The 23,000-nt window shown below is 34.2% G+C and overlaps 5 non-coding genes across 5 annotated transcripts; 1 reads left to right on the top strand and 4 right to left on the bottom strand.

Moving 5' to 3' along the window:
* Nucleotides 1–2,238: 2,238 nt before the first annotated feature.
* Nucleotides 2,239–2,310, bottom strand: TRNAD-GUC (transfer RNA aspartic acid (anticodon GUC)). The gene has a single exon. It is a non-coding gene; the product is annotated as a tRNA-Asp (tRNA).
* A 560-nt stretch (nucleotides 2,311–2,870) lies between these two features.
* TRNAD-GUC (transfer RNA aspartic acid (anticodon GUC)) lies at nucleotides 2,871–2,942 on the bottom strand. The gene has a single exon. It is a non-coding gene; the product is annotated as a tRNA-Asp (tRNA).
* Nucleotides 2,943–10,700: 7,758 nt separating this feature from the next.
* TRNAM-CAU (transfer RNA methionine (anticodon CAU)) lies at nucleotides 10,701–10,773 on the bottom strand. The gene has a single exon. It is a non-coding gene; the product is annotated as a tRNA-Met (tRNA).
* A 3,475-nt stretch (nucleotides 10,774–14,248) lies between these two features.
* On the bottom strand, nucleotides 14,249–14,331 carry TRNAL-CAG (transfer RNA leucine (anticodon CAG)). Its single transcript has one exon. It is a non-coding gene; the product is annotated as a tRNA-Leu (tRNA).
* Nucleotides 14,332–20,837: 6,506 nt separating this feature from the next.
* Nucleotides 20,838–20,911, top strand: TRNAV-UAC (transfer RNA valine (anticodon UAC)). The gene has a single exon. It is a non-coding gene; the product is annotated as a tRNA-Val (tRNA).
* Nucleotides 20,912–23,000: the final 2,089 nt, after the last annotated feature.

The following is a 23,000-nucleotide window of genomic DNA, read 5'->3' as shown; positions in this document are numbered from 1 at the left end:
TATGTAAGATGTGTGATAATTTTTCTAAAATGTTAAAATGTGCGTGAGGTACCAGATATAGTCGACCGTCCTAATACAGATAAAAATGTTGTATGGGCAAAATTACAAGAAATTCGAAAATTTTCTTACGTTTCTGGTTGAGACAAATATTTGAAAATAGCAATTTGTAAAGAATCGCAGATTTGTTTCGCAAGTTATGACAGATAAAAGTATTGAAAATTCTGACCCTTTGTGGGTGAGGTACCAGAAGGCGTTCGCAGATATATATACCATTATCAGAACAGATATTTGTATGTGTGACATTTGTAAAGAGTTAGATAATTATTTCGCTTTCTTTGAGCCTTTCTTGAACCCTACGTTGGGAAGATACCATAATAAATGGTCCTATCTCTACCATATTTATAACAGATCTTTTGTTGATATGTATGAATGGAATCAGATGTTAATTTCACGTTTTGTGAGGTTCACGAATATTCTAAATTTTGACCCTTTGTGAGGGAGGCACCAGAAGGAGTGGCCCGATATATTCCATTTTCACATCAGACTTCGGTTTAATGAAAATATTGTGATGTGTGTAATTTGAAGATAATCGGACATACATACATTACATTTTATAAGAGTTATAATTACTACCTTGTTGGTGAAGGCACACAATGTAGTGGACCGATATTGTCATTTTCGCACCTGTCCTAGAACTGATGCAAATTTTAGGATTTGCAAAGTTTGAGCAAAATGGATTATCTTTCTCTTTTTGTGCAGTAAAATATTTTTGTTTTCGGAAATTTCGACCTTTTGTGGTGGAGGTACCAGAAGGAGTAGACGGGTATTGCCCATCTCCGAACTCGATATATGTTTGACAATAATATTACGATTTACCAAGTTTGGACAAAAAAATACTCCCTTCGAAAAACTGAAAACTGGTCCATTCTAAACATCCTGCGTTAAATAAGAAAAGAAGAGTTAAGAAGCATAGAGGGTGATAGATCCTTGCAGAGAGAAGTAGAAAGAATGGAAAAAAGTTTCGAAAAGAGTTGTGTTTTAACTCTGGCATCAGTGTCATTAAAGCCTTTTTGGTGAAATTATAGATGACAAAGGAATACATGTCTGAATGCACACTGACATCATGTCGAATATTCCCCTATAGGTCATAGTATTTATAAAGCCGGACAGTGGCATAAAAAGTGTTCGATCGTACCATTTTCTTCCTCATCGCCACACCGTGGTTCCTTCTACCAGCAGCTATTGGCTTTCTCTTTTAAGAGTAGTTCCTATGCTCTGTTGAAATGTCGAATAGACGGTTTTAACATGTCATCGACTTCAAGGTCTGTTGAGTGCGAGCCTATCCCTCGTCATGTTGGCAAAAAATGCAAAAATATAAAACCATATTTTATATAATCGAATAAAAATCCGAACTTTTGGAACCACACATCAAATTGGTGTTTTTCTTTCGTATTAATTTCCATTTGACGTTCGTAATTCGAGTTCATTTCATCACGCACATTGCTGCTCAAATCGGCTCAGATAGTTGATATATTTTTATACCCTGCAACACTATGTGTGGGGGTTTTATAAGTTTAATTGGGCCAACAATTATTTAACACCTCGAAATATTGGTTTCCCACACATAAATAGATATGGATCTTCTTATCTCGCCGAGCTGAGTCGATCTAGCTATATATGCACCAGTTTTTACAATGAAAATTCCCATATTTTTCGATTGAAAAATATTTATTTGCTAATCGAAATACCCGAAATTTAGTTTATTTGTTCAAAGATCGAAGTAGAAAATGTTTACAACATGCAATTCTAATGCAATGGTCAACGTCAAAATATAACAATAAAACAAAAAAAGTAAAATGATTTATTATTCATTATATGCTCGTAGTTGGTCTGTTTCATAACTGCAAAAATGTAAAAGTTTTTATTACGATAACCGATTTTCCCTTTATGATATTTATATTATATAAAAATTGCAAAACTAGTAGATTCTTGCAGGTTCTGAGATAGAGCAAGTATGTTATTAATGTTATGTACTTGTTGTAAATTTTCTAGGAAATAACTTTTTTACAAGAATTAGCGTTTAATGCGTATGGTATTTAGTCGAGAACATACAATTAACTTTTTTTGCAGTAAGAATAACTGGAAATTTCCCACTTTCATTGTCCCCTTTTTGGGTGACAAAAACACCTGTTCGCCTCCTTTAGACCCTGGGAACCTAAAGAAGCCTCAAACCAATCACTCCCCGACGGGGAATTGAACCCCGGTCTCCCGCGTGACAGGCGGGGATACTAACCACTATACTATCGAGGATTGCTGGAGATCTGGAATGTGTTTATCTTCAAAATATTTCATTTTCTCAAATCTCATTCTATTCTTCTCTACAAAAAAAAAAACTAAAAATAGCCAGCAATTCACACCCACTTATTAGCTGTAGTGGCTGATATGGTTCACTGATTTTAAAATAGATTAATAGCGTAACCCACACCAAATTGGAATCTCAGCGAATGGCTAAACGATCAACATGTCAGATATAAGATATGATGAGAACAAATGAGAGCTAGCATACGGCGTATGGTCATTGTTCGATAAGTGTGTGTCAGTTCATAAACAAAGATGCATTGCAATTGGCCACACGCTGCTGCTCACACCGATAATGAGATATTTATTTCGTTCGTTAGTACCAATTCAAGTGTAGAACGTTTGAATGAGGGGGGTGGTGGGTATTTGGGTGTGAGGGCCGAATAAAGATTGACATTTAGTTCGATCAAATCAAAATTCATGTTTCGACAAGCTTTCTACGTCTGAATCGTCATTAAGACCCTGGGAATTATAATTACCCAAGAGGAGGTTCGACAAAATATTAAAGCTTTCTCCCCGACGGGGAATTGAACCCCGGTCTCCCGCGTGACAGGCGGGGATACTAACCACTATACTATCGAGGATATATGTCAAGGTTCTTCAAAGTACTCTTTAAAAACAGTCAAGGGTTATGCCCATGGAAAATTAAATGGCTAATTTTAATTTTCTAATTCTAATCGATTTTTTATTTCTAATCTTGGATTAGCACAACCTTCACCATTTATCTCTGACATTGTTGGATCGTAAGCCCTGGAGTATACCTCCCTGAAGTTGAAAATGCAGCAGTTGAAAATAGGAATAAAAGCTGATATTCTCTTTAGAATAGCAAGATGCAGAACTCTTGAAAAATTTATGAATATTTATTCAGATTATTATATTCTGTCCATTTCTTCAAAATTTGTGGTAAAACATAGCCAATATTTATGATATGGTACTGAGAAATGTTCTTTGCATTAGATTTGAAATTTAATAAACCACAAACAAAGATATTAAGGTCCTCCGGTTTCCTATTCGACATTTTCAAATGCATCTTTAAAGCTTAACCCTTGTGATCTAATTTCCGATTTGAGGTTTTCACATCTTCCACTATTTTATGTATACAAACCAAAAGAGAGTAGAGGAATAAAAAAACCGATGTCCGTTAAAGTTACACTAATAGAACAAACAAATAAAAATAACAAAGTAAAAATCTAATTGAAAACCAAACGGAAAAACTTTTTCAATTAAAATGCAAACACAAGTGTGAAAATGCCGCAATAGACCATAATTGAAAATGAGAGAAAGGGAAAAACGCTACACCGAAATTTAAGAACAGAAGGAATGATTTGATGGTGTTCCTGTTCTGTTTGAAGGCGGAATGGGAATATCGCCGAAATAATCATCATGATAGCAAGCAGCAACTCTAACCGCCATCACAACTATTTTGGGGTGTGGAATACTGGGAAATCCCTTGATGGACATAGAAAGATAGTCATTCAGACATTTCAACTTCAACCTGTATCCCGTAACCTGTGTAAAAAAGGAGGAAGCAGATGGGAAAAGTAACAACGTTATAGGTCAGATGTTTTGATCAAGTTATATGAAATGTTTAACCAACTTCCGGTCCGGTGGCAGAAGAGGAAATAAATTGTTTTAGACAAAAACGAGCAAAAAACTTAAATGAAGTCTTATTCGGCATGGAACAGGTGAAATAACCCAAGCACACAGACACCCACACACACACATTCTTTGCATTAACTAATAGAATTGCTACTCTACTGCCAAGTTGTGAACGAAGCCACAAAAGGGTGGTTAATGGTTGTGAACTGCTTTGAATGTCCTGTATCTAGGAAAAAATAAATGACTACGACTTTGTTGTAAAATTTGAATGTTGTTGGGCTAACAAACTTTAAATGGATTCCTAAATTATTTATTAATTATAGGCAGCATTTGCTTTGCTTGGGTGCAAATAAATCACAAAAAAAGAAAAAAATTGATTTGTTGAAAAAGTACAATAGCCTTCAAATGTTTACACAAGCCTTAGTTTCTAATCTGCCCTGTATTACATCCGTTTCCGGTTTGTATCCAACATTAACACAAACTGGGCAAGTGAAACTCTGTAAACTTTGAGTGCAGCATGAGAGCAACCTACACTCCACTTGAGAAACTTACATAAGTACGAGTACTTCCAGTACAACTACAGTATGTAAAATACGAAGAGAGGGCTATTATAAAAGGATTTCAAGGATTTATCCAATAGAAAAAATAGTCTTACAAGAAATGATTTGATTTTTCAGATATCCTCAAAGGACAGTAAATGTGGAGTGGGCAAATATCCAGTAAAAAACTTTACTGTTTACAAACTGCTGGATAACGAATGTTTTCTCATCGGAGAAAACCAAATTCGGATGTTCACCACTTTGGGCCATGCGAAGCAACTCTTTAGCTCTTTTGAGTCTATTTTCTTTCTGTTGTGGTGTAAGTTCTTGAACTTTTTGGAATTTCAATGGCTTTACCCCGAGCTCATTTTTCAATATTTGTCGAATGGAATATTGCGATATGTTCAGCACACGAGTCATTTTTCGGCCACTGCAACGCGGGTTTCGATCAAGTCACTTCTTTACTTTTCGAACCATTTCTGCTGATGTTGCTGTTTTCTTCCGTCCACTTCCTTGACGTCGGGCTTCGCTACCAGTATCACGGTAACGAGCGATGGTACGAGACACAAAAGATTTATTCACATTTAAATGCTGGAGTGCTCTAACGATAGCCACTTGTGGTTTTTCAGCCAAATATAAAGAAATCACACTATCACGCTTGAATTCCATCACGAATAACTTTTTTTCTGGAAATGCCCACCAAATGCTTTTGTACGCTTGTAAACTTTATAATGAGCTGTCACTAGAATAATTTTAACAGCTGTCGGACGATTGGCTTAGAAATGACGGCAGTCTGAAGTTGGTTGCATTTTTTCATCTTACCCTGTAACTACTTATTTTTCTTAATATAATGGGTCAGTAATTTAATTTCTAATATATTTTTTGCTGCGAAGTCCTATGCTAAACAGCACTTAAAGTTTGTTTTTTTTTCTGAAACACAGGCCGAATTAAATCTGAAATGGGTAGTAACGGTTGTTCGGCCATTTGCTTATGCAATTGCTAATGTAGTAACCCTTTTCTTCCCATCGAGGTCATGCAAAGTTTTAAAACCCAACTTCCACACATTTCATACCGACTGACTGACTGACTCGCATTTCATTCGGATTTCTCTAAAATGATACGAATCTAAATTACTTTTGTTGTTTAACAATAATTCTATGTTGTAGGCAAAACAGTGGCCGTCCGCATTTGTTGGCGTCTTAAGGCACACACAATGCACTTTCCGTACCATAGACATCATAGGGAAATGTTTTCCCGCGAAATACTAAATTGCTTTACGCCCCTTATTGTTGCCAGGAAGGGACGGAGTGCGGGACAGACTGAAAAAAAATATACCTACTAAAATTTATGTTTTGCTGGATAGTTTGCATTTGTTTTTTTTTTCAAATAATGGTCGGGGATAACCTAGTCGTATTCCAGAGTTTAAATTAGAATTTTTACTTAACTTGGAACTGGAACTGGAATAAGAATGACGAAACGGTTCCGTTTGAATGTTTCGCCTTGTACGAAGGCCCAGCATCCTTAGCGGCTTGGCTAACAGCCTTGGCTATTGTTTAATGGACTTTCTCTGCCCTTATACTCATTCGATTGTATCCTCATTTAGTTCGCATTCGTTGTTGTTGCTGTTGTTGTTTCTGTGTTTGTGGTTTCAATTTACTTTCAGACACTAAGCAAGATTGAGTTTCACGCACAAGAAGACTCCATTCAAGTGATGTTAAGATTTTAATTAATTTTCTTAATATTCTTCTTGTTCTTCTTCTATTTATTCAGCTGAAAAATGGAGCCTTTCGAAAGAGATTATATTCAAGTTGAATTTACAAGACGCCAGTGTTGTAAACGCATCCTCTGAACAATATGAATGTTTAGTTCAGTCGAATAAGGATTTGAAATGAATGCTGGAGTCCACATAGAATAATTAAATATGCCGCGTAATTTGATTAGAAAAGTTTAGTGTATAATTGAACTTCATAACACACAGGCAGGCCGGGCAAATTCCGCTTTTCTTTCTGCACCTACTTAATAAAACAATAATACAATACCGTAAGAAAATATTGCTTTCCCAAAGAATTTAATTAAAATTGAATAAAGTAATCCTTAGCTAGATTCTCTATAAATCGGTATTCATAATTGAAATTTAGAAAAAAAAAATAGAATAAAAATGTGGAACAAATTTCAAATACCTGGAATAGTATTAAAGACATTTAAAAAAGCCGACCAACTAATCTTTGTCTTCAAGTAAACAAAAAAATAGCAAAACCATATCTTTTGAAAGCAGGAAAATATTCAGTAATCCATAGAGAAATTCACCGGACAATACAATTAGAAAAAAAATATTTGGATTCCTTTCCATATAAAATTGTTCAAAATTAAGAAGAAAGTTAAAATTGAAAATCGAACAAGAAATTAAGATATAATTCTAGAAATATCTGAGTTTCTATATATCTTTTTGGTTTTGTTTTGGGTCCATGCTAATCGATCGATCTGTGCCAGTAATCTTGAATGCCTAACTAGCAGAAATATATATATAATAAATATCTGGTTTACTTTTTTGTCAGGTGGCAAATTTAATGTTTCATATTTTTATACCCTACACCACATGATGGTAAGGGTATTATGTCTTTGTGCATTCGTTTGTAACATGGAGAAGGAAGCGAGATAGACCCATGGTTACTTTTGAGGATCTTCAAGTGGATTTATGAATGCCAGTCCGTGTGTCCGTCCGTTTGTCTATCCGTCTGTCCATGTATTTTTGTGAACAAAATGCAGGTCGCATTTATTATCCGATGGCGATGAAATTTTCCAAACAATACTTGTTTGGCTCAAGAACGAACGCTATTGAAATCGATGAGAATCGCTTTAAATTTAGATATAGCTCCCATATATATCTTCAACTGATTTACTTAGCAAAGAGCATAAGAAATATAAGTCCAAATGACCTGAATTGTGGCACACCCGACCGAATTCAGTCTGGAATCAAGTACTTTATATTTGTAGAAATTGGTTCAGATATAGCTATCGCTACATGTTTGGTTCGATTTGCGAAATTTGCACTCCACAACAATAATCTTTTGTGCCAGATATCAGATACAGCTCAGAAATAAATTTTTAAAATTATGTCAAATGATTCAGCCTAAAAGTAAGTGCTTCAAAATCGCCTCAGCTCCCATATATATGTTTTATCCGATTTGGTGTTAAAATCCTTCACATGCGTAATATGCACTCCACACAGCTCAGAAACAAATTTATACAATTATGTCTGCTCGAAGATACCTCTGCCAATTTTTATCGGTATAGTTCAAGATTTTTATAAAACTTATATATATACATCTTATTCGATTTTATTACTCACCATATATGCAATAGCCCAAATATAATATAATTTTATACCCTCCACCATACTATGGAGGGTATATTAATTTTGTCATTCCGTTTGTAACTCCTCGAAATACGCATGTCAGACCCAAGAAAGTATATATATTCTTGAACAGCGTAAAATTCTAAGACGATTTAGCCATGTCCGTCTGTCTGTTGTAATCACGCTATCTTTCGAACAAATTGAGATAGACGGCTAAAATTTTGCACACATGTATATTTTGCCAGTAGGCAGGTTAAGTTCGTAAATGGGCCATGTGGGTCCAAGTTATCATATAGCCCCCATATACACATGTATATTTTGCCAGTAGGCAGGTTAAGTTCGTAAATGGGCCATGTAGGTCCAAGTTATCATATAGCCCCCATATAACGGTACCCCCGATATTCGGTATTTTGATGTTTTTAGCGACATTGTTTACCGGAATCGTTTCAAATTTGGTATTTGAATTTCGTAATGGATACTACACCCTAAGTCAAAAAATGAGAAATGTAGGTCCACGTCTTCATATAGCCCCCATATAACGGTACCCCCGATATTCGGTATTTTGATGATTTTAGCGACGTTATTTAGCGGAATCGTTCCAAATTTGGTATTTGAAGTTCGTAATGGATACTGCAGCATAAAACAGAAAATGGACCATATAGGTCCACTTCTTCATATAGCCCCCATATACCGTACCCCCCGATATTCGGTATTTTGATGATTTTAGCGACATCATTTATCGGGTTGTTTCAAATTTTGCATGTGAAGTTCGTAATGGATACTTCAGCCCATGCCAGAAAATTGTCTGTGCAGGTCCACGTCTTCGTATAGCCCCCATATACCGTACCCTCCGATATTCGGTATTTTGATGATTTTAACTACATTATAAACAGATTTTTCTTCAAGTTTAGCATTTAAATATTGTAATAACTTATGACAAAAGTTGCCTATGCAGGCCCACGTCGTCGTATAAGCATTCGGTATTTTTAAGATTCTAACAGAATTTTTAACGGATTTTATTTTTTGGAAATTGCCAAATTTGTACCAAATGGTGGAGGTTATTAAAAGTTCGGCCCTGCCGAACTTACAGTTTTTTTACTTGTTTCATATTCAACCGAATTTTACCATTTGGTGAAACTCAGTCGGGTATATATATATTGCTCCAATAAATTGTTTTTTTAATACAATCCTTATCGAAGTCACATCATACTAAACAGCAATTTTATTTGGAATATATTTGCTATGATCTACTTCACATAAGTTTCCAATATAAAACCTTTTATTATGGGAGCTCTACTAAATACGCATGGTGGTGAAGGGTATCATATATTCGGTCCCGTCCGACATTTGACTTTTCCTTACTGGTTTATAGCCGAACAGGCGTGAATCATTACAATGGTCTTTCGGTCAGCACTATTTAACCTCACACAACCATTGAACTTATTATGGTCTGTTCATGGGTTTTACACGGGATCTGAAATTTATAATATTAATATTTGTAACAATGTCCTGTTGATGTTTTTGTACCCCCTTTAATACATATACCTGCAATGGTAGTAGTACGTAGCTGAGGTGTCAAAACCATTTGCATAATAATGGGTTGGCAACTGAATGGTTTGATTATTTCCAACCAGATCTTTTTTTGCCATGAAGTGGTAGTTGGGTCTTTGGTTGTTTTGTGGGTGATACCATCTAAACCTGCTATTACTTTTGCTTTAACACCATATTTGTCAATATGTGTGTGTATGATTTTTAAATGTGTATAAACGTAGATGTGACTTAAAAAGTAAAAAACAAAAAAGAATTTGTATCAACATAACAGCTCAAAATCGTTTCTTCCATCCTTACTCAACCTTTAATATCACACAAAAAGAGACTTGTCGCATTCGTTGAAGATCTTTTTAATTATTTTACAGACGAGCTATGCTGTTCAACTTTTCACGTATTCTTTTTTAAATCAAAGTACAAATTCCCTTTTTGTTCAACTGAACCTATGTTGGTAAACTATTTTCATGTACCATCGTAAATATCCCTGCCTTCCCATATAAATACTAAATATGAATTTTATTAATTTTCTTTTCAAGATATTTAGGCAGGACCTTGGATTACACCGGTTGGTGAAAATGTCTAATGAATTTTTCTAATTATTTGCCTAAAATGTACAACACATATGAATATGTGTATATGGTTTCTAATGTCTCACACATAGATATTCCTTTTAACCTTTTTCGGGATTCGGCATCTCCGTTTCAGACAAACATTTTATTTAAAATCAAAGTTTTTGTTGTTTGATTTTGGACTATATTCGTTATTAATACAAAAGGGTTAAGTGTAATTCCATTAGTACATGGAACTTTTTGCGGAATTTGAGATACATGTGTTCTGTTTCATAATTCATTTAACTACATATTTCAAAATGTATGAGCAATTGGGATTGGAACTAATTGATTGTCCCGATATCTCTATTTTTGTTAATTCTAAAATTGAGATCTTCTCACTAGTAACAAGAAGTTACAAGTTCTGCATAGTCACTTTTCGCAAAGACAAAATGTAATTGAATTTTCTGAGTGACACAATGCAACAACATACCTTCGCTTTTTAATACAATTTTGCGAAATCCTTTGTAAAATGTTACCTTTACCTTTTGGTTATTACTTGTCAAGGTTCGTTTAGCGATAGGAAGAGATAGGTATCATTTTAAGCTGATTATGTCAACAAATGTGAAATGAAAAACCTAACCTTTTATTTGTTGTTGGCATAACTGTTGCCGCCGATATGGTTTATAACACAACATACATATCTATATAAATAAGGAAAACTCAATCATTTAATTTCCGAGAAAAAATCATTGCCCCGAGTGAGGCTCGAACTCACGACCTTAAGATTATGAGACTTACGCGCTGCCTACTGCGCCATCGAGGCTGTATGAGTCAGACAATAGTGTACACTTTCATTCTTTAAGTTTTTTTAATGTTTTTATTTTTTTATGATTATTCGGAAGATAGAATTTTATGATTAGGAAGTTATGTGAAAGTATATGGAAAAGACACTTATTTTCAAAATACATACAAATCTCGAATTTGTACACAAAAGTTTCAGATTTGAATCAGTCGGACAAAAGTAGGTACTTTAAAGTACCATTCTAACCATCTGGAATGTTATTCAATTATAAACGTAGTACTTCAAAATGAAATTGCTACTTTATGGAGTGGGCCGATTTTGTCCATTTTCGCACCTGATGCAGCACTGATGTAAATATTAGGTTTTGCAAAGTTGGAGCAAAATCGGATTTTCCTTTCTATGCAGTAACATATTGTTTTGAAAACTTCTTTTGTAGGGGAGGTACCAGAAGGAGTGGACCGATATTGTCCATCTCCGAAATCGATTTAAGTTTGATAATAATATTACGATGTGCCAAGTTTGCAGCCAATCGCATGCTCCAAAATTTATTTAATGGAGACATTTTATGTCCAATTACAAAACATTTGGTTGAAAACTTAAAACATTCGAAACGCAGACTTAAACTAATTTGGGAGAAAAGTAAATTTTAATCTTATAAACACATACCAATAGTGGATCAATAATGGCCAGGGGTAGAACTTAAGTACAGACACCTCGAATTAACAGCTGATTTGCTAGGAAAACACTAATAACCGTTTTGCGGGGGCATATCTAAAATTACACATATATAACTCAATACTAATCATCCTGTTGTCCCAAATTGCAAAACTTATAAAATGTATCGCATTTTCACTCTTATTATATTTATAATTATTGCTAATTGATCGAATGACCAACTGAAAGTCCCGTCGATAATAATATTAATAAAATATTTCCCGTTAAATCCAAAGAAACCGTAACACCTTCAACGCGATATATTTTCGTCACTTTTTTATGATTTTACAAATTCTCATCAGAAAAGAAGTATTGGTTGTGATGTATGTGTAGTTATACATACATACGTGCGTATGTATTCTCCACCTACGATTGTTATTCCTTAAATCAAAGTGCATACACACATGGTCGGTGCCATCCCATACTATACATGTATATGTGTATACGCTTACACATATTGAATTTTAATTGAACTTTCCGGATAATCTCAGCTCATGCTTGATGTAAAGAGAATTTTATTCATATCAGTTGGTCGTTTGCGTGATTTGCCTGTCAGTCCCCCAACCCTCTTTGTTGTCACTTGCCAGCCATCAAGGCCTGCAATGTGAACTGTTTTTTCTCTATTTTTTTTTAAATAATTTTGTTGTTTGTAAAAAAGTTCTATGACTTCTATAATCGAAATGATAAGGATCTTTGGAAAAATTAAATAAATCTTAAATATATTTGCCTAATAGAAATATAATATCAAAGTGAATGCGTGAGGGATAAATATAGACTGTGGTTTTAAATTATTTATCCCATCCATGACCCCAGCATGTGCCTTGGAAAAAAGTCGAGAGTAACTCGAGCGAATGGTGGTATTGTTTTTTTTTTTTGTTCTGATGTCTTCTTATCCATCACAAGTTGATGATGTACGGTTCGTATTGACTGTTTTGAGGTTGATGTCTGAGCACAAGCATTGCAGATCGTCGGTTTAATCATTGACTTTTGTGTGTGTGTGAGTGTGTTCATCATGTGGCAAGAATGCCAAGTAACCATTTCGAGTCGAGTGATTTTAGCTACAGATTATTGCAAGTGGATACTCGTAAGTGATATTAAGTGAATATATGTAGATGTGCATATTGGTGTGTGGGTATGTGTGTGTGTGCATGTGTTTAACAGTTTTCAAAACGTTTAAAAAGTTGGCCACAAGTAACTCTCAGGCATCTGCCAGGCAGGACACACTGCTGTTATGCATCCTCTCAGTGTGTTTTCATCCTCTTAGTAGATTTTATATAATTTGCTCTGTGGCATGTGGAGGAATGTGGGTGAAATGTGCAGTTGTATTCATTCGTTTCGTTCCCTTATTGGGTTTGAGTTGTTGTTGTTGCATCGATGGTCTTTCACTCATACACATTTATTTATTTTTTATTTGATTTAATTTTATATTCTTGTTGTTGTTGCTGCTGCTGCGATGCTTCTGCTCGATGCTTGTGTGCTGTTGCAGTAACTGTCGGATTTACTTTTTAAAATGTAATTTGCATATGTCGCAAATGTATCTGTGTGTGTGTGAGTGTATGAAAATTAAGCTGCCAACTCTGGTCATGCACAAACATAAACTTTCTCTTGCTCTTCTCTTCCCCACCGCCTCCACCAATTCATCCCACCGCTCCCTGCTGCAGCAATTGCAGCTGCTATCGTTATCGACATTGTTGGACATGTACCACCGGAAGCGGATACGAAAAACAGCTTGTTAGAGACAAATGTTACTCGTGTCTACGTATGTTGCCATGCATGTATGTGTATATGTAGTGTTTTCGACGAACATAACGACAGTCACATGCACACCAACACATGTTTTATATTCAATAAAGTTGGCACTGGACAGGTGTTTATTGAGTATATTTGTATGTCCAGACATGGCTCCTAATCGAAAATAGAAAATAATAGTGATTTGAAAAATCACTCACGTCTTCGTTCTATTTTATTGCTGTCAAAGCTGTGCACAAATAGTTGAAATCAGAATGCAGAAATCAAGGTGTGATTTCTATCTCTTGGCATTTTAATTAATTGAAGTATTATTGATTCAAAGAGCAAGATAACAAAAAGAACGGCAACAATAGAAATCGAAAAAAAAATTATAAAAGAAAATTAAAAGGCGTGCAAAATAATAAATTCGAATTTTTCAGTGGAGGCTGGGAAATGTTCGTAATTTTGTCATACCCCGATTTATAGAAACATGGTGGAAATTATTACTTGGAAAAGGAAGTTTATATGTGTATGATCATAGAAATTATTTTTAAAATCATTAACTTTAAATTCCTTCTTCCTCGTGTGTTTTAAAGTTCCTGTCTCTCTCCAAAACACCGGTAAAAGTGTTTTACCTGGACGCTGCAGTGATAATTTAGCCTCAGGGAGTTTATAAACAATTTGCGGTTTACATTTCATTCTGCTTTCTTGCTTCATATTTTTCATATTCATATAAAAAAATAGAAGACGAATTAAGTTGCAAAAGAAAAGTTTGAAAATGGAAGCGAAGGAGGAAAAAATGCGAGAAAACTTTTGTAATTATATACGAGAATAATCTAGGCTGTGCATAAATCGGCCAAAAGTACGTATAATTGTTTCTTTAGTCTCATTGCTTTTGGCCAGCGAATACAGAAATTACATTATGAATTTGTATCATATCTATGACAAGAGTGCATAAAATTATATAAAACTAATGAAAATACTTTAAATTACTAGGAAAAACAAATCCCGTTCTGAGCTTAAAATATAATCATATTTTTAATAAAATAATGTTTGTCAGAAGTGGGATTTGAACCCACGCCTACAGAGTAGACTGCGACCTGAACGCAGCGCCTTAGACCACTCGGCCATCCTGACTACTTGACGGCGGGTTTTAATAAGTCAGTGAAGAAAGGCACTTCGTTTACTCCAGTAAAATTGTTATCTGGGGAAATAATGGAAAATGGATCCTAAATTAAAATTGCTTATCTTCTAAGCGACGTATTTGTATAATATGCGGATTCCAAAATAAACTTATTTTAAAGTACTTTGCAGTTAATTAAAGTTGGATGAATGAAATATTCTACAAAAAAATGCCGCATTTGATTTAATGAAGACTTGCCATCTAAATATATTTAATTGCAAAAAACTAAAAATAAAGTGGTTGGTTGCGTCATCAACGCCCAAAAGACTGGAGTCTTGAAAACTGGCATGTCGCTAGCTGTTGGTGGAAGAAGGATGATTAGGCTGGATTTTTTTTTTGAAAATTTGTACTAAAAGATAGTAGAGCGAACTCAATTCTCATTATAATCTCTACTTTTTGAATGCAGGCTATTGTTGGTGCCAGACATAATATAAGTGACAGTTTTGGTAAATTTAAAAAAAAGTACAAAAAAGTACTAAATATCATATTACACGGACTAGAGAATGTTTGTAATTTCACCGCCAAATTTTAGAATTACTCAGAAAATTAATTTGTTAAATTGTACATTTAAAAAAAAAAATACGAACATTAATAAAGGCGAACGTCAGTGAACGTAAATGGGAATGGAAAAAGGGCTATTTGAAACGTATACTATTTAGTTCTAAGGGAAATTTCTAGAATCATAACCTTTATAAAAATTGGAAGAGACGACTGTGGAACTAACATGTGAAATAAGGCAAAGCCCGTACAAATTCTTCAATTCTGAAGAAATTAAATCGAAGAGCGTTGAAATTTTGTATGAGGGTCACAAGGGGTGAGATAAGGTGTCATTTTTTGAAATGAGGATCAAGAACTTTAACATTTTCCAGAAATGAGACAAGGTCGAATTTTCATGAGGTAAAAGTTTATAATAGGTATAATAATTTCTATAAAGTACGTAATATGATACCATTGAGATTGAATGGGCGAAAAGAATTAGAAATGTTGCATTTCAGTGTTTAAGGGTGCTAGGGTCTTTCGATCTACGAATACTAATTTTTGGACAAATCCGTGAAAAAAAAATATGGCGAAAATCATTAAAATACCGAATATCGAGAGGTACCGTTATATGGCGGCTATACCTGAAAGTGGACTGATATATCTCATTTCCAATACCAACCATCCTAGATACAAAACAGATAGACAGACGGACATAGTTAAATCGACTTGGAATTTTATGCTGATCATGAATATATATACTCTATGGAGTCTACGACGAATATTTATGTTACAAACTTACAAAATCGACCGTTACATTTGAAAGAGGATCAGGTATTACAACGACAAATGTACCAAAATACGTATGGATTGAAATAACGTTTTGAAAATCCCTGTGAGGATGTAGAGCTGAGATAAGTAACAAGTTGGTAGTTTTGAACATTTGTGCTACAATTGTGCTTAGAATCCTTATCTGGTAAACTTGGTGGTTGACGAGCTAATAGAACTAGAATTATAAAATTAATTAGTGCAATTAAGAAGTGGCGGAATCATAACGTATGCAAATGTAGCTGGGCATTATTTTTATATTTAGAGCAAAGATGTACACAAAACTTTATAAATATGAACGGGTTAAGAAGAATTATAAAATTGAATGGAGTCAATTTATATTTTTGATATCGAAGTAGCGTGCATTTTCCAAAATAATACATAATCTGCAAGAGCGGGGGAAAGACATTTCCTGTTATTTCACATTGTGGTAGTCAAAAATTCATCCGAAAGTCCGGAAACAATGATATTGACTTAAGTTAGTAAATTAGCTATATACATGGAAATTAACGTAAAATAAATCAAGAGAAAATTCGCATCATTAAATATTCTTAATTGAGGATAAAGATTTTTACAAATTACTCAGCCAATCAGTTCGCCCGTTATAATTGTTGTCTGTATTTATATCACGACATGTCTCTACTCAAAGATGTCTCCCTAACTCTAACCTATTGTGTGACAAATAAAATCTTTAAACACTTATGTATATACCTATATATTATTCACATTGCCATATTATCAACTTTTCAATGCATAGGCGATATCGATGTGTAACTGGTCTAAGTACAAAATGCTGTTTGAACGTTTCACTCTGCTGCCTAGTTCTGACTTTTGCCATGTTCCATGGTGCCATGGCGTATATTCTCTCTAGCCTTTGGCGAAACAAAATGTTTTCCACATTTAGAAAAGCAAACAATAACAACGGTGAACACAATTCCCCCGGTGTGAGGCAAATGTTGCATACTATCAGGCGGAACATGTTTAGCGTGATTTCGTTGCCTACAGTTAGACAGAGTTTCTCACGAAACTTGTATTCACTTTAGAACAATGAACAAACATTAAGCAATGGCTGGAAATCTGATCGGTAATATGAAGAGTGAACCACTCTCCACCCACCCACACACACACCACGATGTGCAGGATATTCCACAAAATGCCATTAAACAAAAGCATACTTTAGGCAGTTACACGTATTAGATTTAGATAAAAGAGTTTATCCATGTATTTGGAAAATGTTTTCCGGAAATCTTATAAATCAGGAATTTGAAGAATGAATGAATGAAAGCATAATTCGAAAAATATGCATATATTTAGCTGCAGGATGACTACATGGATTTGGTTTCGTTGGTTTTAAATGTGTAATACAATTTAAAGTATCGCAAAAAAATCAAGCCGCAAATATCTCGATGCCCAAAGAAACTACGCACATTGTTTTTGTAGTTGCTGTTGCTGCCTCCATGCCTGCTTGTGGTTTGGTTTTACGTGGTTGCAGTTATTTGGAAGGCGTTGCCACTTCTGTAGAGTAAAAACTAATTGGTTTTCAGCTGTTTTTTTATGTGTGCTTTAGGCAATACATTTTCAGTTTAGTTTACTTTGCTTTTATTTTATAGCATACTTTTGGGGTATGAGAAAGTGGAGTTGGTTCAATGTATGCCATAAGCATCGCTTGCTTGGCTGTTGTATCAAATTCTCGTAGTTTATTTCTCATGTTGTTTTTGCAATACACACAGACACATACACACACACATATGTATATGCATGTTCAAATTTGTAGAGAGGTGTTGATTTTAATAAAACTTTGTGGTTTTTGCATGCGGCGATATTGTTGATTTTACCTAGCATTTTTTGCCGGTGCAGCTCCAAGAATTGACGCATAATTTAATTAACTGACGTTAAAATGCAACATGAAATCCACTTTCCATAAATGAGATTTGTAACTTATAAATGTCATGCAAAACAGCCGCGTAGATTTAGGCTAACAAAACCGCAATGATAAACATATTAATACATGCCCTAAAGCATACTTTTAGGGTGAGCGTCAGCTGTGCTGAAAGTGTTAAATAATTAATATTCATTTATTTTCTATGCTTATGAGAAATACTAAAAAAAAACAATAGAAAAGAAAGGGAAATTGTTATTATGTGCGAAAATGGTGAACTAGCTAAAAATTATATGGTCGTGGGTGTCGTTTAGATAATATTGATTTAAATAAAGGTTACGTAAGTACATTTTTCTTCTGTATTTGTTTTGTGTTCTATATAATCCCAGTTATTTGTTATTATTTAAGCGTTCGAAATATATGTAATATATGTTTATATAACATTTATTGTACCCTTTAGATTTATAGAATTTTCTAAAAATATTTTCGTACAGGAAAGCTAAACACTCACAAACGACCCAAAGTAAACCAAAAGAGATATTTTGGAGAAACTTCCATGGCCTTAGTTGTACTACTTCATGTGTTTTGCCATCTGTGTCCTTTGCATACGTCTGTATGCAAAAAAGACAAATATATATATTCAAGTATCTGTATCATATGAATTGTAGTACCAGATAACACTTACGATTAGACTAACAACATCTTGAAGTATGACTAGGACACATTTCCAACTTGAACGAATACATGGCTGCTAGTTTGCTTTTTTGCTGTTGTTTCTCTCACTGAGTAACAACGACCATTCCTTTTTACTAAGAAGTTGTTACCTAATGTCTATGCTATGTCCATATTTTCGAAAATGTTTAGTGAGGCAGGTATTTGGATTGGTTAAATCGAATACGGTTTAAAGTTAAATTGTTAAATCAGTGAAGTTTAAAGGTTGAAAGGGGAACCGGAAGTTAAAGGTTGAAAGGAGAACCAGTCTGAAATTCCTCTAAGAAACAACTAAGGGGTATTTTTGCTTCAATATCAACAAGGATAATATAAACCACAAAACTTATTTAGAGAATATTTTCTTAAGGTTTAAGTGAAGTGGTTTCGGCTACCAAAATACATAAATGAAGTTTTGCGTCAACAACGAATCCATTTGTGTTTCATTTCAGTCATATCATTTCAATATAACGTTAGTTCTTAATATTCGGTATTGTGATGTCTTAGCAACATTTTCTAAGTGAGTATCTGATATTCGATATTCAAAGTTGACAATGGGTACTAAACCCTCTTAAACAAAATTGTTAATAAATGTTCACGTTTTGTTTCATCCTTCAACCAACATAGCCTCCCGATATTCGTTATTATGAGGGGAATTGTCTGAAATTTGTCAATATTGATCCATGTTTTGTTAAGATTTGCTCCCGTTTTGGTACAGTCCCCATATAGCGAAAATTTCTAATATTCGTCATTTTGATGGGGTCTCCACATTGTTAACGGAATAAATAGCAATTTGGTATTTCCATTTCGTATTAAATACCTACCTACCACTCGAGAAGAAAATTGCCTTGGTATGTATACGTGACTTTACCTCCCATATTAGCTATGTGTATGGTTTCCGCCAAGTTATGAAACGGAATTGCCTACAATTTTGGCGTTTGACGTTTGAATAAAGCCTATTTTTTGCATAGAATTGTGTGAAGCCTTCGAAATATTCCCTACATAAAAGTATCTTCCCTAAATCGCAAATTCCAACGAAATTGTTGTTGTTATATTAAGTTTGTCATTCCGTTTGAAACACCTCGAAATAAACATTTTAGACCCCATATGTACTTTATTCTTGATCCGAACTAAATTAAGTAGGTTGATAAAATGTTGCTCAAATGTATATCATGTCGGCAGGACTTTTGGTATTAAAAATGGGCCATGTAGGTCCACGTTTTGGTATAGTCCCCATATACCTATTTTCGGTATTTTAGTGATTTAAACGACATTCCTCACCGGAAATGTTTCAAATTTGGTATTTAAAGTTCGTAATCGATACTACAGCCTATGACAGACAATTGTCTGTGCAGGTTCACATTTTGGTATAGCCCCCTTATAATGGTACCTCCCTATATTCGGTATTTTGATGATTTTAGCTACATTATTCTCCGAATATTTTTTTTCAAGTTTCGCATTTGAACATTGAAATGGCTTATGAAAAAAATTTGTCTATGTAGGTCCAGGTCGTCGTTTAGACCCTAATATAACGGCTACATTCGGCATTTTTAGAATTTAAACTGAATTTTAACGGATTTTATTGTTTTTGAGAATTGCTATATTCGTTCCAAATGGTGGAGGATATTCACTACCAGCTTTTTTAATTGCGTTTTCTTTTTAATTTTTATTGGGTACCTAAACTTTCTATATGATTTGGTATAATGAAAATTTTAACACCACTATTTCCTTAAACATATTGCAGAAAATGTGTAGTATTTGTATCTGTCGTTTTGCTTTAGATTATAACGATTGCAATGAGAATTACATGAAATTCCAACTTTTGATTGGCTGTAATATTAATTTTTAGGGATTATTAGTTTTTAGAGTAGTAATTCTCAAATATTTTTATACAATGGTATTGCCTAAATTCTGGAGTTTATTCTCGTTTCAAACACTTTTTATAATTTTTCTTTACATTGCAGATGGTTCATAGCACAAATTTTGTGAACAAGATGATTAATTCGGCATTTGCAATACTTAAGTGAAAACTCATAAGAAATAAATAGTGGTTTTAATATTTGTATGGATTATATATATATTTCTAAATTATAATTTTCGAATGTAAAAATGAATGAATGAATTTAGAATGTAAGTAATGCGGCAATTGTCTAATTTCCATATTTCTTTAGAAGATTTCGTTTCACTTTTTTCTGTTTTCTTATTGGCATATTTAAAAAGAAAAATGTGTAAACCTATGCGTTTCCATATGTAATTGAGAATGTGTGTCTGAAATTGAGAATGTTCGTTTGTAATTGAGAATGAGTGTTTTTGTTGCTTTTTTGTTCTCTTGTTATGTGATGTCTATTTTTGGCATAGCGTCCGATTTTTACGCTTCATTCATTTATCGTTTATTAACTAGCTGAATGAAATCGTTTAGCGCTTGTTTGGATGATTTGCGTTCTGTTGTGTGTGAGGGTTCGTTCATTCTTATCGGGTGGCAAATTGAGCTGTTTTTGTTGTTGTGCTGTGAGATAATTATATTGTTATGACAATTTATATATGTGGAGAATTGTATTGTAGAGGTTGGCCTCGGTGGCGCAGCTGGTAGCGCATAAGTTTTACAGCACTTAAGGTCGTGAGTTCGATTCTCACCCGAGGTGCTAAGTCTGCAATTGTTAATCCGAAAATTTTGCTGAATTTTACTAAATTTCGTAGGAATCCATTAAAAGATAATGTATTTTTTAAAACCCCTAAGATTTGAATTCTGCTTATTTCAAAAATACCAATTCAAACATCTGGCAGATTTTGGACAGTAGTATGCCGCCGTATGATTTTGTTATTATTTTTAATAATAAAAGACTGTGAAAACTATTTTAGATATGTCAAGAAGTTAGTCGCAATTATATAAAATCGCTGTTTCAGGAAGCTATGCATTGACCCACTTTAAACCCATTTGAAGTAAACAAAATTTGGGAAAAACTGGTTTATTTGAATTGTACAACTGGCCAAAAAGTCCAACTAAGAATAACCCAAAATATTAAACAAGACAAAAGAAAATTCAAACAAATAGATTAAAATAAAATTCTGAAAAATATGTGAAATTCTGCAAGGCAGAGTCCGAACAAAACAAATATTGGAAAAAATAATTGTTCACCTCTTTAATAGGATAATTATCTTTGAATATTAAGCTACTTATCACATCTTCTTTGTCAATTTTGAGTTAATGGTATCACGTCTTGTACATTCTGAAAATTTTTTGTAAGAAATAGGCGTTGGAAACGTCTTAATTTTTATTCATAATTTTTGTGAACTACAAATATGTTATAAGGGTCAGTTTTCAGAAAGAAGAGGGAAACACGCTAGCAATGAAAATTAAAAACCAGTAAAGAAAGGCCAAAGTCGGGCTTGGTCGACTTTATGCTACCCCACACCACTTTGCATATATAGAGCAGAGTTACATATAACAAATGAAGGAGTTCCTTTCCTTATATGACATGCTTCTATCGGATTCTACTAAATTTATCGAAGGCATTTGAACCGATCTCTATAAATCTATCAGAGGTATTTCTATGCTGTATCTGATAGTTGGCACCAAATACCGTTATTGCGGAGAGTATTTTACAGGTGTGAGGGAGTAAAATACAAAATCGGCTGAAACATATATGGGACCTATAGCTATATCTTACCCGAATTTCAAATTTGATACACTTTCTTCCATGCTAAATACGCTCCTATGTGCCAAAATTCATTCAATTCGGGCTTATATTAACCATTTGGTGCACAATAAACCTGAAATCGAGTGAAGGTATATATGGGAGCTATATCCAAATACCTACCGATCTCTATAAAATTTGGCAAATGCATTTCTGAGCCCTATTAGATATCTGATACCGTACCATACCATATTACGAATGTGAGGGGTTAGGTCCCTCATGTGATGTACTGGCGACCTGCATTTTGTTTTTCACAAAAATACACGGAAGGACTGACATGCATAAATCGACTCAGAAAGTGATTCTATGAAGTTTCTCAAAAGTAACTATGGGTCTATCTCACTTCCTTCTCCATGTTACAAACAAATGGCCGAAGATATAATACCCTCACCACTATGTGGTGTAGGGTATAAATATGAATTATGCAAGAATTGTTGTCCATGACGTCATAAAGTTGCTTAATTTTCCACTGACAAAAATTCAAATTAATTAAGGCGCCACATACATTTAGGTGATATCTTCGTCACGCCCTAACAGAATATGTGACTTGGTAATTTGCCAAAAACAAATCTGAACCAGTCCATGATTGATATGTTTTACCGACTATCAGAATACTGTCCAAATACTTTCATTTGTATCAATGACAAACGAAAAAAAAAATAATAAATGGAAATAACAATTTCTAGACAACTTTCACCGTTTCTAACAGTTATTTTTAACGGTTTAATAAAGATATTTGCATATCCGTGTTTGTATGGGTGTTTTTGTTTATTAGTTCAGATCAGATAAACAGAACTAGATTTTTCTCTGTTAAACACCACACATGTGTGTCTGTATGTGTGAATGGAAAACACATGCGATCAAAATGAAAGGTGATAATTGGTAGGGTTTTGCTGGCTTGGAATCACAAGAATGTCCCAAATTGAAGACCTATGTGCGACGCTGATGATTGAAACTGGTTCAATGGAATAACATCCATTTCTCCGCATTACAGTTAGCACTTGTGCTGCGCTTTCGTCACTATATACTCGCTGCC

The sequence above is a fragment of the Musca domestica genome, unplaced genomic scaffold (assembly GCF_030504385.1).
Source record: "Musca domestica strain aabys unplaced genomic scaffold, Musca_domestica.polishedcontigs.V.1.1 32, whole genome shotgun sequence".
In the NCBI taxonomy this organism is placed as follows: Eukaryota; Metazoa; Arthropoda; class Insecta; order Diptera; family Muscidae; genus Musca; species Musca domestica.
Note: the sequence above shows the minus strand (reverse complement) of the source record. Positions and strands in the feature narration are given on the sequence as shown.